At 35.4% G+C, this 16,674-nt stretch overlaps 1 long non-coding RNA gene across 1 annotated transcript in view; it reads right to left on the minus strand.

The window, feature by feature from the left end:
• The window catches only part of LOC129058851 (uncharacterized), a 65,852-nt gene extending 51,605 nt beyond the window's left edge, over positions 1 to 14,247 (minus strand). Inside the window, exon 1 of the long non-coding RNA XR_008524265.1 lies at positions 14,174 to 14,247. This is a non-coding gene — a long non-coding RNA (uncharacterized LOC129058851). The remainder of the gene's footprint in view (positions 1 to 14,173) is intronic.
• Between the last annotated feature and the right edge of the window lie 2,427 nt (positions 14,248 to 16,674).

Below are 16,674 nucleotides of genomic sequence, written 5' to 3' on the forward strand. Positions count from 1 at the left end.
CTTCTGGTTTATCTTAAGCGGCACTACTGTATAATTGCTTTTGTGCTTTCCCATTTTTTTTTCTTGTAAAAGAAAAAAGAATGAGAATATTAACAAGCCAGCTATTAGCACTTCTTTGATATTTCCCTATGGTCTGCTCCATTAGAGGGGGCTAAGTTCTTAATAACCATTGGATTTGTTAATTATTGGTAAACAGTGGTCTATGAATTTGGATAATGGATTCATTTTGTGCATTTATTTTTACCAAGGCAATTTGGGGTTCTCTTGTCTTTAATAGGTTTGTTAAAATATTCCTGAAAGCATAATTCAGATGTTCAAGCTTTCAGTCAAATTAAATAAAATCTTTCCTTTAGTTGTATATCTAAAGCAGATACAATTTCCAGTTTTTATTCAAGAGTTTATTTCAAATGATCTTAGGTCATATTCTCTATACTTAGCACAAAGGAGGAAAATAATATAAAAGGCAATTGCATTCATGACATGAATTAACATTTTATTCAATTATTCATTTACTCAGGTTCTACTTTATACCAGGTTTTCTGTTAGGCTTTGCGGAGATGAAAGCAATGGTAACGATGGGGAAAATTTCACCCTAGAGACTCCTAAACAGTTGATCCTTTCAGATAAAGTTCAAGGGCATTTGGCATGGCATTTGCTTTTCTATAGGATACAAAGAAAAACTCTAGTAAATTACGCTACAGAAAGTCGACAAATGCCTAATTCCACTGTCCTTGGTGATTGCCCACTCTGGGATAGATAAATTTATGTCTTTACAGCTGGATCACAAGAGATACCCATGGGGAAACCAAGAGACATAGATCTGTATGTTTATCCCTAAGGCAGAGAGATAATAGGAATAATGTATTTCACCAGAAGCAGTTTTGAAAAGAAGAAAAACTCTCCTACCAAGTGAGCTCATTCAGAAAACATCTCTGGGCTGAACCCTATGCTGTGAAATCTAGTGGTACCTCCTGAATGGCTCTAAGATCAGACATCTTGAGAGCTCATCCTCTCCCCTTAAGGCAATCTTCATGAAGTATATGACAACTGAAACACAGAGAGCAAAATACATTGAGAGAACTTAAGCTTTGGGTGCTTTCAGGATCCTCAGATAACATTTATAATTTATCTAAGACAGGGTCGAGTTGTATTCATATTTCTCACAGAGGCAGAAGCATAAATAAGATGCAACTGCTTTACAATTTGCTTAACTAACGATTGTTTTCCAGAACTGACTCTTAAAAGCCTACTCAGTCAGTTCCAAGAACATCCTAAAGAAGTTGACCACTTCCCTAATTGGAAAATTTACAAGGCAATAGATTTCTCTCCACCTCTCTGCATGTATAGGTCCATGGAGGACAACAAACTGAAATGATCCTCACTCCTGGAACCAATATGGAGGCAATGTGAAGTGCAGGCATATCCCCTGTGTCCTAAATGGCCTTCAACAGACATGTCCTAATGAAGCAAAGTTAAAAATTGGTAATAAATTAATAAGAATGTGCCTCTTAGTGACAATCATCCATCCATTTCCTCTTAGAGCACCTTTTAATTATTGTTACTAATGACAGAGTTTGGGGGTCATTGACTTCATAAAAGAAGAAAGCTTTTCTGCTCTCAAGTCAGTAATGTGTAGCCTCTGCATTCTTCAAACTTGGAATAACCAATACTTATTACTCATGGTTGTTTCTTTTTTAAATGTTGGGCAATGACAGTGCTTCACTGGTCTGAAAACGTATTTCCTAATTTTTTTTTTTTCTCCTGTCAGAAGGAGAGTTTCATTTTGGGCTGCTCATCATTTAGAGATAATAATGACAAGAGTATGGTCTCTATACACCTTCTTTGTCTTCATAGGGTGTCTTGATAACCCATAAAGCATCATGAGTATTAAAAAAAAACAATAAACCACAATGTCCTATTCTTTCATTTTTCTTCATTTTTCTGTTAACTGGGTTTATACTAACTTAAGCAGAGAATCATTCAGCTGTTCATTGGTGATCTTCATAGCTGCTGACTATTACAGACTCTTAAACATCTCTAAGAAGCTGTAAAATGTGCTTAGGAATTTGTCACAGTGACATGTGTTGGCAGCAATTTTATTTCTCAGAGAACCATGGAGTAATGCACTCTGACTTTCCCTTTCTCCCTTTTCGTTTTTCCCACTATACTCATGACATCTTCCAAATGGGGTGACTTTTTAGAATTACCTCTGCTGGAATATAATTTAACAGTTTGGAAATTGTACTTAGTAAAACATGTTTCAAAGTAAATGAAGAGCAATTAACATGAGTCAATAATTCGTCACTGTTTTTCTAGGCAACAAAACTAACTGGGGAATAGAAGTTAAGGACATCGTGCTGAACAGCAACAGAGCATGAGACGGAAGCCACTGTTCTAGAGCACTCTGCTCGGCCATCCATGGCAAACTCATACCCATTTCTGTCCTATCATTTCCTTCCAGCTACCAAAATCATATGGACTCTCTTTGTCCTGTAACTCCCAGTTTTAAAAGTGGTGGAGAGATAAAAAGAGTTGAGTCTATTTTCTAGTGACTTAAGAGAAACTGTGGACTTCATCAGTTTTCTGATTACTGTTCTAACTTTAGCTTGCTCTTTTCTGCTTAATAAAGGAGGAAGAAATTACAGGCAGTGCTAGAAAGCTCATGACTAGGAAAATAAGAAGGATAACTATATATGTGTGTATATAGATGAGATACACACAAATATATATATGTGCGTTTTTACATATACATACATATATAAGTATATATATGCATATATATACACACATATTCATATATATTATATATATAAATGAAGACTTTTATTGAGCTGGACATTTTCACAGTGTTTCCCACAATAGTACATTTTTTACCTTTCAAGACTATGAATACCAGATAGGTTACTTAATAGAAAATATCAAGAGTTTTTAAACACAATCTCGAGTGGAAGGAGATTGTAGATCTGTATGCACCACTGTCTACAGTGATTATTCTTGGCAGGACAAAATATTGATCCCAGTCCAATGTGAAAATTCCCCAACAGAATGAAAGTTAGAATTTAATAAAGGCAGCAAACTCTTGATTCAGCAAGCTCTCCATTGGATGAGAGATTTACATAATGAAGTACATTAGTAATCAACAGGTTTAGGGCACCCTTTCCAGTCCTCTTCACCATAAGCTCAGCAAGGTTCAGCTCCATCTTATTTACACTTATTCTCATCTTCAGTTTAAAATTGAAAAGTGAAGAATCCAAGTTTCTCATAGGCCTTGTCAAAAAATGCACCCTCACCTGAATTAGCACCTTTTTTGCAATGTTTTCTAACAGGCTAATGCAGCCCCCAAAAGGAGAAATACTTTGAGGAACAAAAGGAAACACAATCAGATACATGCACCCAGTCTCAAAAGTATCATTGACAGTGAAATTTTTCATCAAAATGTCTTTCAACTGGGTAAAAGGGAAGTTCATCCATGCAGAGGATAGCAAGCCCCATGTTACGCTTTCTCCTTCATAGGGCCAGAACGTTTCATTGCCACCAGTTGCTATGAGGTTAGGGAAAGATACGTTAATTCACATATTCATGTGTTTTAAAGAATACATTTCCAAATTTTTTAGATTTTATAATTTAATTGTCCACAAGTTCTAGAGGTCTTGATTAGAAAGCCATAAATTTAAGGTACTGTTGTTTGGATGTTAAATTAGTAGCAACTATTAAAAGGGCTGCCTGAATTAATTATGTGGGGTTTGTCCTGCCCTGTAGATTTGTGAGCTAGATTTTGCTTTGGTTTCATCATTATTTGTACCACCCAGAAGAACAAACAACTCTCTATTGCTACCATATGTTTTATTTCAACATGACATTTATCTCTTGTCAATAGGTAGAAAGCAATAACTTTACTCTTGCGACCTGGAATTAAGAGGGAAAACCATGAGAAGATATAGCTCATATATGATTTTGCTTATTCCAGTCTCTGTGACTAAAACACAGTTGACAACATACTTTTTATTCTATGCTTTCTTGCATAATATCTCTATGTCCTCCAAAGAGAACTTGAATTGTTTCCCCTAATTCAAATCCCAATGATCTATTATTGCTCTTTAATATTAACAGTCATTGCTAGTCTGTCTCTGACAAAACAAGCAGCTTAAGCTCCAAATCTCAAGGTCTAAAAACCATAGTCATTGTATAATGAGCCCCAGGGAGTCCTAGAGTAGCTCAGCCCATTAAGCAAGCTGAGTCTCAAGCAAGGGCTGCTGAAAGTCGACCTGAGACTGCCAAAATTCTCCTTTGTGGGGTTTTGTTTTGAGTCATAAAACTCACTTCCTTCGTGGCAAATCTAGCAATATTTGTTAACAGTGTCTCTGCTCCATGCCATAAGCTTTACCTCACTAGAGCATCTGCTTGAGATTCATCCCGTTGCTACTGATCATTTTCTACTCTCCAGTCACTAACTTTTAAGAAGCACCAGTGTGATATAGTGAAAATACACCCTTAAAGAGCTGTCATGAGACTTGATTTTGATTCCCATTTCTGCCAATAACTATTCAAGTAGCATGGAGGGAGTCATTTGACCCCTCTGAACTTCAGTTTCCTCATCTGCAAAATGGAGGCAGTGGGGAATATGCTAGATAATACCCAAGGTCCCCAGCTTTAATGTTTCAGTCTGTTCTCATAAAAAGAAAAGCCTTTGCTTTGACCATTTTAATGTAACTTTTGGTGAAACGGCACACGCTTACATAAATATTTTTTTAAAAGATCATTGGATCATCAGTTACCAAATTCTGGGGATAACTCTTTAAAACAATTTAAAAATATTCCTGAGTTTCACAGTATACTGGGAGACTTAAACCCGATAAAATGCTCTAAGAGTGCAAAACACCATCTATTTTTATTATTCATCCATTTAAAATCTGGGTTTGCTAGTTGTAATACTTTGTGTTTAGTGTTGTGTGGTTACATGTTGCTTGTTTTGCAACATCTTAACTATCCAAAGTACCACCTTTACTTTCTAAATAGGGAAATTAAAACACAACTTTGGAAGCTGTGGTCTTTATTCCTATTGATCTTTCTGCCAAGTAATAATTGGCTACTCCCTTCTTAACACGTACTTCTCATTGCCTGTTCCTTCTTGACTTTTCATTGGATCCTCTTCCTCTGTTCACTCATTATACATGAGTGTTTTCTCCAGGTTTTATTCTAAATTCTCCAATATAGTCCCTCTCTACATGTCCCATTAGTAATTTCTTTGATTACATGCAGATAATTTTCAGGCATTTCTTTATTTAAAAATCCTTCGGTGGCAAGCTTAATTACTTAAAAAGGCACATGAGGTACTAGCCTAGCTTTCTAGAATAATTGCCTTTTTTCTCTCCTATAAACACTATGATCTAGCCTTGCTTAACTCGTGACATTCTCTGAGTTCTCAAGGACTTTCAAGTTTCCTTTCTTTTGTCCATGTTATTTACTCCTTTTGAAATGTCCCGCTCTTTGCTACCCTATGTCTTAGAATGTTCTATTCATTTTTTATTTTTATTTTTTTAATTATACTTTAAGTTCTAGGCTACATGTGCACAACGTGCAGGTTTGTTATACATGTATACATGTGCCATGTTGGTGCGCTGTACCCATTAACTCGTCATTTACATTAGGTATATATCCCTCACCCCTCCCCCCACACCCCAGCAGGCCCCAGTATGTGATGCTCCCCTCCCTGTGTCTAAGTGTTCTCATAGTTCAATTCCCACCTATGAGTGAGAATATGCGGTGTTTGGTTTTCTGTCCTTGCGGTAGTTTGCTGAGAATGATGGTTTCCAGCTTCATCCATGTCCCTACAAAGGATATGAACTCACCATTTTTTATGGCTGCATAGTATTCCATGCTGTATATGTGCCACATTTTCTTAATCCAGTCTATCATTGATGGACATTTGGGTTGGTTCCAAGTCTTTGCTATTGTGAATAATGCCACAATAAACATGCGTGTGCATGTGTCTTTATAGCAGCGTGATTTATAATCCTTTGGGTATATACCCAGCAATGGGATGACTGGGTCAAATGGTATTTCTAATTCTAGATCCTTGAGGAATTGCCACACTGTCTTCCACAATGGTTGAACTAGTTTACAGTCCCACCAACAGTGTAAAAGTGTTCCTATTTCTCCACATCCTCTCCAGCACCCGTTTTTTACTGACTTTTTAATGATCACCATTCTAACTGGTGTGAGATGGTATCTCATTGTGGTTTTGATTTTCATTTCTCTTCATTTTTTAAAGGCACAGATCAAAGTCTCTTTTCTCTTTCTAGCCTTACTGACCCAACAGGCAAAATGAATTGCTCCCTTCCTTCTACCACGATTTCCAAGAACTCCTCTAGGACATTTTTATGCTTTCCTATGATAGGTATTATATTATTTTACTTCTGTATATGGTTAATTAGTTAATCTGTATTTTGTGGAGAAGAAACAGAAAGCAACTTTATTCTATTTTACCACTATCCCTTTGAACTAACTTTGTCAAATAGTTCTTTCCTGACAATGAATTAAATCTTGAGTGCATTTCACCATTAAAAAAATTCTTTTTCCTCATATCCATTCTGCGGTTCTGTATCTTTTAAGTAGAGCATAAGAATGATACAACATACTTTGGGGACTTCGGGGTAAGAGTGGGAGGGGGATGAGGGATAAAAGACAACATCTGTGGTGCAGTATATACTGCTCAGGTGATGGGGGCAGCAGGATCTCACAAATCACCACTAAAGAACTTACTCATGTAACCAAATACCACCTGTACCCCAACAACTTACAGAAAAATAAAAATAAAATAAAATAAAATCTTTTTAATATATGAAAAAGCCCAGTGCCATTTAAAACAAAACAAAACAAAGCAAAACAAAAAAACCTTTAATCTGTTATCCAATTTAAAACTTCTCTCCTCTAGCTTAGGCCTAACTCAGCCTCAGAAACCCGAGGACAGAGGGAGCGTTTATCCAGATCCTTTCTCTTCCTTGCACCCTGTCTTCCTCTGTCTTCTTCCCAATCCTAGTTGCCGTTTCAGGCTCAGATCGATCAAGGAAGGGAGGTGGGATTAGGTGGAAAAAGTAAAGTTGCATATACCTTTCTAGTTTTAAAAAATGTGGCAAGTGTAAATAAATAGTTTTTTTCTCTTGTGGAAATTTTTGTTAGTAAATTGGAAACCATGTGTCAGCTTGGTCTGCCATACCAAAATATCATAGACTTTATGGCTTAAACACTTATTTTCTCACATTTCTGAGGCTATAAATCCAAGATTAAGGTGCCATCTTGGTCAATGTCTGTTGAGGGCCTTTGTGTTTGCTTGTAGTTGGTTGCCTTCTTGCTGTGTTATCACATGGCAGAGAGAGAGCAGAAAGCTCTGTGGTATCCATTCTCATAAGAGCAATAATTCCATCATGATTACCCATCATTATCTAAACCTAATTATATCCCGAAGACCCCATTTCCAAATACCATCACATTGATGAATAGGATTTCAACATATGAATTTTGGGGAAAACACAGTCTGTAACATTCTGTTTCCAATCCCCCAAAATTTATGTAGTCTTGCCTGTAAAATACATTCATTTTATACCAAAAGCCCTAGAAATCTTAACTCATTCTGGCATCAACTCTAAAATCTACAGTCCAAAGTTTTAGCTAAATAACATATAAGTCATATATGTATGAGACTCCAAGTACAATTAATCCTGAGGCAAATTCCCCTTCAGCTGTGAGCCTGTGAAACCTGAAAAGTTATCTGCCCACAGAATACAATCATGAGAGAGGCATAGGATGAACATTCCCATTGAAAAAGGAAAATATAGAAAGGAAGAAAAAGATGGCAGGTCTTAAGCAAGTCCAAAATCTAGCTAGGCAAATTCTATTAGACCTTAAGTTTCAAAAATAATCCTCTTTGGCTCCATGTCTCACCTTTTCGGCCCACTGGGGGCGACAGCATCACCCAATGGTTCTAGATAGGGCTCCCACTGCCCAAGTTCTACGGGGTAGTTCCATCCCCATGTCTTTGAACAGAGGTCACCCAGCCTTTTGAAACCAAGGTGATGGTCCTAATGATCTCTGAATCATCTTTAGAGTTATTTTCTCAAGAAGTGGTTGAAGCAATATACAACACATCAGCATTTTTTTCCTAATTTTCTTTAAACTCCCAATATTTATTAACAGATTCTTGAGGCAAGCATGATTGGTTTATTCAAGGAACTGAAACCAAACTTTTATGGCTGGAATGTAATTAGTGAGGGGAGAGTGACAAACAATGAATTCAGACAGGTAAGCAAGACTGAGATCACATAAAGCATTGAGGTTATGATGAAGATCTGAGTTTTATTCAAAATGCAGTGGATAGCCATTGGAGCCATTGGAGGTCTTTAAGCAGGAAAGGGATGTGAGCAACCTACTGAGATTCACCTTTTAAAGATACACCTGTAGCTGGTATATAGAAAATGTATTATAAAGAGGGGAGAGTAGAAGCAAGGAGACCAAATAATAGGCTACTAAGTAATTCAGGCAAGAGATGTATGTGGTTTGGCTTAGAATGATAGCAGCAGAGAAGAAGGGAAGGTGATAGGTAAGAGAGAATGGTTTGAAAGTACAGCTGAGAGGATGTGCTAAAGGACTAATGCAGAATGTAAGGGAAGTAAATGGTCAAGAATGACTTCTAATTTGGGGGAGAAAAACTAGGTGGATGGGGTGGTATTAACTGGTATGGAAAATACTGAGCTAAGAGCGGATTTTATTTTTATTTTTGTTTCCTGCTCTGTGTTTGAGGGCAGAAGGGATTACAGGGTTCTACTTCAATTGTGTTAAATTTGAGCTATTTATTGGAATTTCAAGCAGATATGCCAAAAGACAAATAAAAACATATTAAAATTTGGAACTCAGTGGCTATGGCTAGAGATAGAAATTTAGTTTCCATGGGCCTACACATGGGTTGAAAATTCAATAAATGAATGAAAATATCTATGAGAGAAGGTAGAAGAAGAAGAATGGCCAAGTATCTGGATCTGGGACAACTGACATTGAGAAGTTACTCACAGAAGTAGCAGCCAGCAGAAACTAAGAAGAATCAGGATACAGGTTATTCAACAATATTTTAACATTTAAAATATACAGGTAATGAAACAATTTATTCTTCAGTCATATCTCACCTCAGCACTGGTGAAAATGCAAAACAGCAAGACCTAAGACGAAATTGTCCAATTTGCCATTCAATAGGCAATTATTTGAAAACATTTTTTAAAGTTTGGAAAAATTCTCTATTATTGCTGATTACTGTAGAATTGGACTTAAGTATTACTCCAGCCATCATGGGCCATTATTATACGTAAACATTAGTATGCATAGGTTAAGAGCATAGGCTCTTTAAGCACCAACCTTCACTTTGAAGCTGAGACCCTGGGCAGGTTACTTAGCCCCTCTGAACCTCCATGTTTTCATCTGTTAAATGAAGATAACAATAATAGAACTGGTCTCATAGGACTAATCTGAGAGGTAAATTATTTGATAGATGTGAAATACTTAGAACAGTGTCCATAACATAATAGTACTAAAATAAATGTTAGCTATGAGTAGAACATATAGTTATCTTCTGGGAGTTTAAAACACCTACAATATATCCAGACTAATGTAAAAATATAGGATAATTTTCTAGATTCAAGCATTAATTGAATGTTCAGCTCATTATGTACCGGAAAGAACTAATTATGAATTAGGTAGAAAACAGATTTGTCTTACAATTCTGGCACTTACCAGAATCATGGCTTTAGAAAAGTCATTTAAATCACAAGGCCCCAGTAGTCCAAATTGCATAATGGAGAATAGAGAGACTAAAATTTCTTAATAGTTTTCTGTAATTTTATGAATTTTAAGATAGGTGCAGCAAACCACCATAGCACACCTACACCTATGTAAAAAACCTACCCATTCCATACATGTATCCCAGAACGTAAAGTAAAATTTAAAATAAATAAATAAATAATAATTTGAAATTAAAAAGGGTTAATTAAGTTTTCTATATTTCTTATTGGACATTATTTTCTTTCTTTTCTTTCTACTAATGGATGGAATCCACTGCAAAATGGGTTAAAAATATTCACTTAAAGTTCGTACATAATTCTTCTCATAGCCAACTTTTAAGGAACTTGAGATCATAGGGATTTTATATTATTTGTATTTTTGTAGATCCCATATACTCATGTTCTGAAATAACTCTTACTGTAAATCTATTCAAATATCATGTTTGGAAGCCAGATGCAAGCTATTTAGGAAAATTCTAACTTTTGTTGAGTCTGAGGTAAAAATTTATTTTGTCTATCACTCATTTGTAAGTTGACTTTTAAAAAAAAATATAGTGATTTCAATACTATTAGATTAAAATTGATCTACTTTCAGAACTATATACTTAAATTTGCACATTCGGAAAATATATTTTTGGATCTAAAGTTTAAATCTAAATTCTGATTTGATTGAGGATATATACACAGTGTAATTAAATGTGCAAGTATCTTAATCCGACCAGAGCGTTGTAACAGAAACTATTACAAATATTACCACTTTTTTTCCCTTTTCAAATATGTCAAAAATAAATTTAACCTAGGAAAATAATTTCAGGGATTTGGCAATGCTACTTGGCTATGATCAGACATTGGCTATGATCAGACATTTGGGTCACTCAGTCACCCAGCCTTCTGGAGACCTTGTGTCTAACTAACTACACAAAATTATTTCTCTCCTTCTTAATAGCAATGAGATCTTTTACCTAGAGATTTCAGAATAAAAGGTAAGAAAGACAATTAATTATAGCCTAGGCCTCACATGCAAAGTTAATGAATTTTAATGCACATCAATTAATAGCTAATTGGGTTTTGCCTGACTATAGATGGAGGTGTTGGGTGATGAGAAGGAAAGAGGTCCTATTTTAGCTGAAATACAACAGTCATTCTTCTAGGACTTTGTCTTCCCAGTTCTCCTTGTCTTTAAGTCAAAATAAGAAACAAAATATCCAAGGCTTCTAATGAGCTCTCTGAAATTCAAAGCTTACATGTATACGTGTCAGCATTTAGAAGTATAAGAATTGTCTTTTCACATCAGGTAAATACAAAACTCTCTATAAGTTTATATAGAATATTATTTTTCAAAGCATTCTTGCATGATGTGTAGGGAAGGCATCTATTATATTTTTAATCTCTAAAATAAGGAAAGGGAGAAGAAAATAAATAAAGGAAAGAGAGAGGGAGAGATGATAGAAGAAGGTCTTAGAAGATTTAAGGTCTTGGTTTCATTTCTTGGCTAGTGTAGTTCACACAGACTCAAGACTCCAAATTTTATGAATCAAGCAGTTTCCTCTCACCACAAAATAAAAAGGTCCAAATTTAATATACCATAAACAAACAAAGACACACCTTCCACTTATAGTAATGAAGTCTGTGTGATGTTGCCCTAAGGATAGGCAAATATATCAATGAAAATAATATGAAGTCCAGCAATAGGCACACATGTTGCTGACTGATTTTTCAACAAAGGTATCTACATAATTTGCCAGGAGAAAGAATAGACTTTTCTACCCATGGTGCTGGAAACAACTACACATGTCTTTCGAGGAAACAATTCAATCTTGACTCCTACATTGTATCATACACAAAAATTAATTTGAAATGGATGATACAGTTAAATATAAAATCTAGAACTACAAGGTGCTTACAAAAAATAAGAGAATGTTTTTGTTATTGGAATAGGAGATTTTTTCAGGGACAAAAAAATCATAAAAATTATACACATTAAATGTTATCTAAGTTAAAACCTTCATCTCATCAAAAGACACAATTTAAAAAGTGAAAAGGTAAGCTATAACCAGGGAGAAAATATTTGCAATGCATCTGTAAGACAAAGAACTTGTATCCAAAATATGTAATTGATAAATACACAAACAACCCAAGCAAATATTTGCTAAAAAAATTAAGACAAAGGGAAAGTCTTGCAACCAGAGGAAAAAGACATATTACCTACAAAGAAACAAGGATAAGAATTACAGCAGATCTTTCATCAGAAAGCATTCAAGAAAGTATACAATGGAGTGATGTCTTTTCAAGCACTGGTAGGGAATCACTGTCAACCCAGAATTCTATACCTAGTAAAATATCATTCAAAAATTGAGGAAAAAATAATGATTTCCTTATGTAAACAAAAAATGAGTGATTTATTGTTAGAAGACATTTTTGAAAGAATTGTAGAAATGTTAGAGAATGTTCTTCAATGTAATTAATTTTTATAATTTTGTGTTGCCTTAGCATTTATTCTGAATACAAGTTTAATGTTCTCATACCAGAAGCACACAGTTTCCAGTTGTATACCACATCCACATAGTTCAAGCCAGTGGCCACAGGTAAGAACCTAGAGGTGTCTCTGCCATCTAGCAGACTGGGCTCCTTGCTTTCCCACTAGCTCCTTTGAATGGACGGTTCAGCCATTTGCTCACCAACTTAAAGTAACCCACACCTATTCCCTCATATACATTCCCAGTTGCTGGGCTCTCTCTCTCTCTCTCTCTCTATGTCTTTCTTTCATTCTCTCTCTCTCTCTATCTAACTCTTCATTCCTGCCTTGAATGACCTGAAGACAGAGGGTTGCCCTTCTGATTCACCACACTGCACTTTCCCAGAATCTGCACATAAAGATTTTTGTACTTGTTTCCTTTTTTGGCGTTATACTGAATTTGCACTTTCCATCTAAAGAACTAAGGGTCTCCCCAGGCTGAGGGAACACAAGGTTGGACTCACTGCCAGAATGATGGTCAGGCAGGCATAAACTAGAAACTTGTCAGACAAGAGCCACAAGGATAACCACAAGCAAGTTTCCTGTGTGAAGGAAACCCCCATCATAAGTTGGACAAGTAGGTGTTATTAGGTTATCTACCAGGTTAAAAAAAGAGTATCCAATGAAAGGCACACCATGAACACTCACATCCAGCAGTCCTTGATTTTCTGTTAAAGCAGGGTTGCTAGTCACTCTGATACTGGAACTTGAATTTAGCAAGGGGCTCTTAAAACATTCAGGCAGAGGAATATAATATAATAAATTGGATTTACCTTAAGAAAAGTACTGGAAATAGAATCAATTAAGGTAAAGTAATTTATGAGGTTCTTGATTTTCATTATGCTGATTATAATTGCTTGGAGCAAAAACTGTAACTATGTATTGTGTTTATAGTATATATAAAAGTAAAAATATGTGATACCAGTACCATGAAGAATAAGAGGAAATAATTAGGAATATAATGGTATATCCCAGGTCATTAGCATATGAAGGTGATATAAATATAATATTTATTAATATAATATAATATTTATATAATATAATTATTTAATAATATAATATTTAATATAATATTTAATAATATAATATTATTTGAACACAAACTCCAAGAACAACTACTATTTTTAAGAAAAATATAAATAATAGCTCAGTAGAGAAGAGAAAATGAAATTATTTTAAAAATGTATAAGCCCAGAAAACGCAAAAAGTAAAGAGGATTAAAAATAAAGAACAAATGGAACCAACGAAAAACAGCTAGCAAGATGGTATGTTTTAATGAAACCATATCAATAATCCCTGTAAAAATGAATAGTGTAGACACACAATTTAAAAGACAAAGATTATCAGATTGGTTAAAAAAACATAACCTGGGGAATGACAACAGCAAGATGGCAGAATAGGAAGTTCCAGTTTATGTCCCTTACACAAAACAATTCAGTAACTACCAACCAACAAAAGTAGCTCTGGGAGAACCCTGAATTACAATGAAGAAACTGCAACACCCAGTGGAGCACAAAAAGAATGGCTGCATAGAGAAGAATAGGAAACATTTTACCTGCATAAGCGCTTCCCCAACCCAGCACAATTTGTCACATAGATTGATCCTGTTGGCTACAATCTGCCCCTGTGAGTGAAAGAAAGAGCAAAAGGTCCCCAGCAGACTTTGCCACTGAAGATCTCAGCAACCCTCACCTTCTTTACAAATACACACAGCTTTTGCCACCCAAAATGACTGTATTAGCCAACACTGAACCCCTCCAGGGCCAGAGCCACTGAATTCTCCCCCCAACCCCATAGCTTCCACACTCCTCTCAGTCAGTGCCCTCATACCTACCTGTAGGAAAAGATCTTCCCCCACTGCAGCCAATCCACAAATCTGGAAGAGGTGACTGCTCCTTCATATGTGCAACACAAGTCTACAAGGAAAACAAAAATCAGGAAAACATGATACCACCAGAAAACAAAAACCACAATGAATTTCCAGTAACTAATCCCAAAGAAATAAAGATGTATAAATTTCCAAAGAGTTCAAAATTACCGGAAGAGTTGTTTTAGAGGAGTTCAGGTAGCTACAAGAGAACAGAGATAGACAAATCAATACAATCAGGAAACAGTACACACAAAAAATTAAAAATTTAATAAATAATTAGAAATTATTTAAAAACACAGATATTCTGGAGCACTAAAACACAATGAATGAAATCAAAAATGCAATAGAGCACCTTAAGAAGAATCAATCAAGCAGAAAAAATAACCTTCAAATTAGAAGACATATAAGTTGAAATTATGCAGTCAGAGAAGAAGAAAAGGATTTTAAGAGTGAAGGAAGCCTATGGCATTTAAGGGAAATTATTAACTGAACTAAGATGTGCATTCTAAGAATTCAAGAAGGAGAAGAGAGATATAGAGAGACAGAAAGCTTATATAAAGAACTGTTGGATGAAAAGTTCCCAGATTTTGGGAAGACTGAATCTTCCCAAATCTACCCTAGAAGAAAACCTAGGCATTACCTTTCAGGACATAGGCATGGGCAAGGACTTCATGTCTAAAACACCAAAAGCAATGGCAACAGAAGCCAAAATTGACAAATGGGATCTCATTAAACTAAAGAGCTTCTGCACAGCAAAAGAAACTACCATCAGAGTGAACAGGCAACCTACAAAATGGGAGAAAATTTTCGCAACCTACTCATCTGACAAACGGCTAATATCCAGAATCTACAATGAACTCAAACAAATTTACAAGAAAAAAACAAACAACTCCATCAAAAAGTGGGTGAAGGATATGAACAGACACTTCTCAAAAGAAGACATTTCTGCAGCCAAAAGACCCATGAAAAAATGCTCATCATCACTGGTCATCAGAGAAATGCAAATCAAAACCACAATGAGATACCACCTCACACCAGTTAGAATGGCAATCATTAAAAAGTCAGGAAACAACAGGTGCTGGAGAGGATGTGGAAAAATAGGAACACTTTTACACTGTTGGTGGGACTGTAAACTAGTTCAACCCTTGTGGAAGTCAGTGTGGCGATTCCTCAGGGATCTAGAACTAGAAATACCATTTGACCCAGCCATCCCATTACTGGGTATATACCCAAAGGACTATAAATCATGCTGCTATAAAGACACATGCACACGTATGTTTATTGTGGCACTATTCACAATAGCAAAGACTTGGAACCAACCCAAATGTCCAACAATGATAGACTGGATTAAGAAAATGTGGCACATATACACCATGGAATACTATGCAGCCATAAAAAATGATGAGTTCATGTCCTTTGTAGGGACATGGATGAAATTGGAAATCATCATTCTCAGTAAACTATTGCAAGGACAAAAAACCAAACACCACATGTTCTCATTCATAGATGGGAACTGAACAATGAGAACACATGGACACAGGAATGGGAACATCACACTCTGGGGACTGTTATGGGGTGGGGAGAAGGGGGAGGGATAGCATTAGGAGATATAGCTAATATTAAATGGCGAGTTAATGGGTGCAGCACACAAGCATGGCACATGTATACATATGTAACTAACCTGCACATTGTGCACATGTACCCTAAAACTTAAAGTATGATAATAATAATAATAATAATAATAATAATAATAATAATAATAATGTTTAAACAAAAATCTCCCTAGAAAGAAAAGCCCAAAAGCTGATGGTTTCACAGGTGAATTCTACCAAACACTCAAAAAACTAATAACAATTTTCTATACTCTTACAAAAAAATAGAACAAGAAACACTACCAAACTAATGTTATGAGACAAGTATCATCCCAGCACCAAAACCAGAAAAAGTCACCATAAGAAAATAAAACTACAGGCTAACATTCCTGATGAACATATATGCAAAAATTCACAATGAAATAATAGCAAACCAAGTTCAACAGCACTATAAAAAATCAGAATCCACAACCAAGTGGGATTTATCCTTGAAAAGCAAGAATAATTTAATATATGCAGATCAATAATTCTGACACATCACATTAACATAATGAAAAGGAAAAAATCACATCATCATCTTAGTAGATGTAGAAAAATATTTGACAAAGTTTAACACTAATTCATGATTACTAAAATTCTCAAGAAAATAGTTGTAGAAGAAATTACCTTAACACAATATAGGCTATAAATGAAAAGCTCATAGATGACATCATAATTAAAGAAGATAACCTGAAAACTTTCCCCCTAAGGTCCAGTATAATACAAAGAAGACCACTCTTTCAACTTCTTTTCAACAAAATACTGGAAGTCCTAGGCAGAACAACTGGACAAGGAAAAAAAGGCATCTAAATCAGAAAGAACAAAGTAATATTA

The sequence above is a fragment of the Pongo abelii genome, chromosome 3 (assembly GCF_028885655.2).
Source record: "Pongo abelii isolate AG06213 chromosome 3, NHGRI_mPonAbe1-v2.0_pri, whole genome shotgun sequence".
Taxonomy (NCBI): domain Eukaryota; kingdom Metazoa; phylum Chordata; class Mammalia; order Primates; family Hominidae; genus Pongo; species Pongo abelii.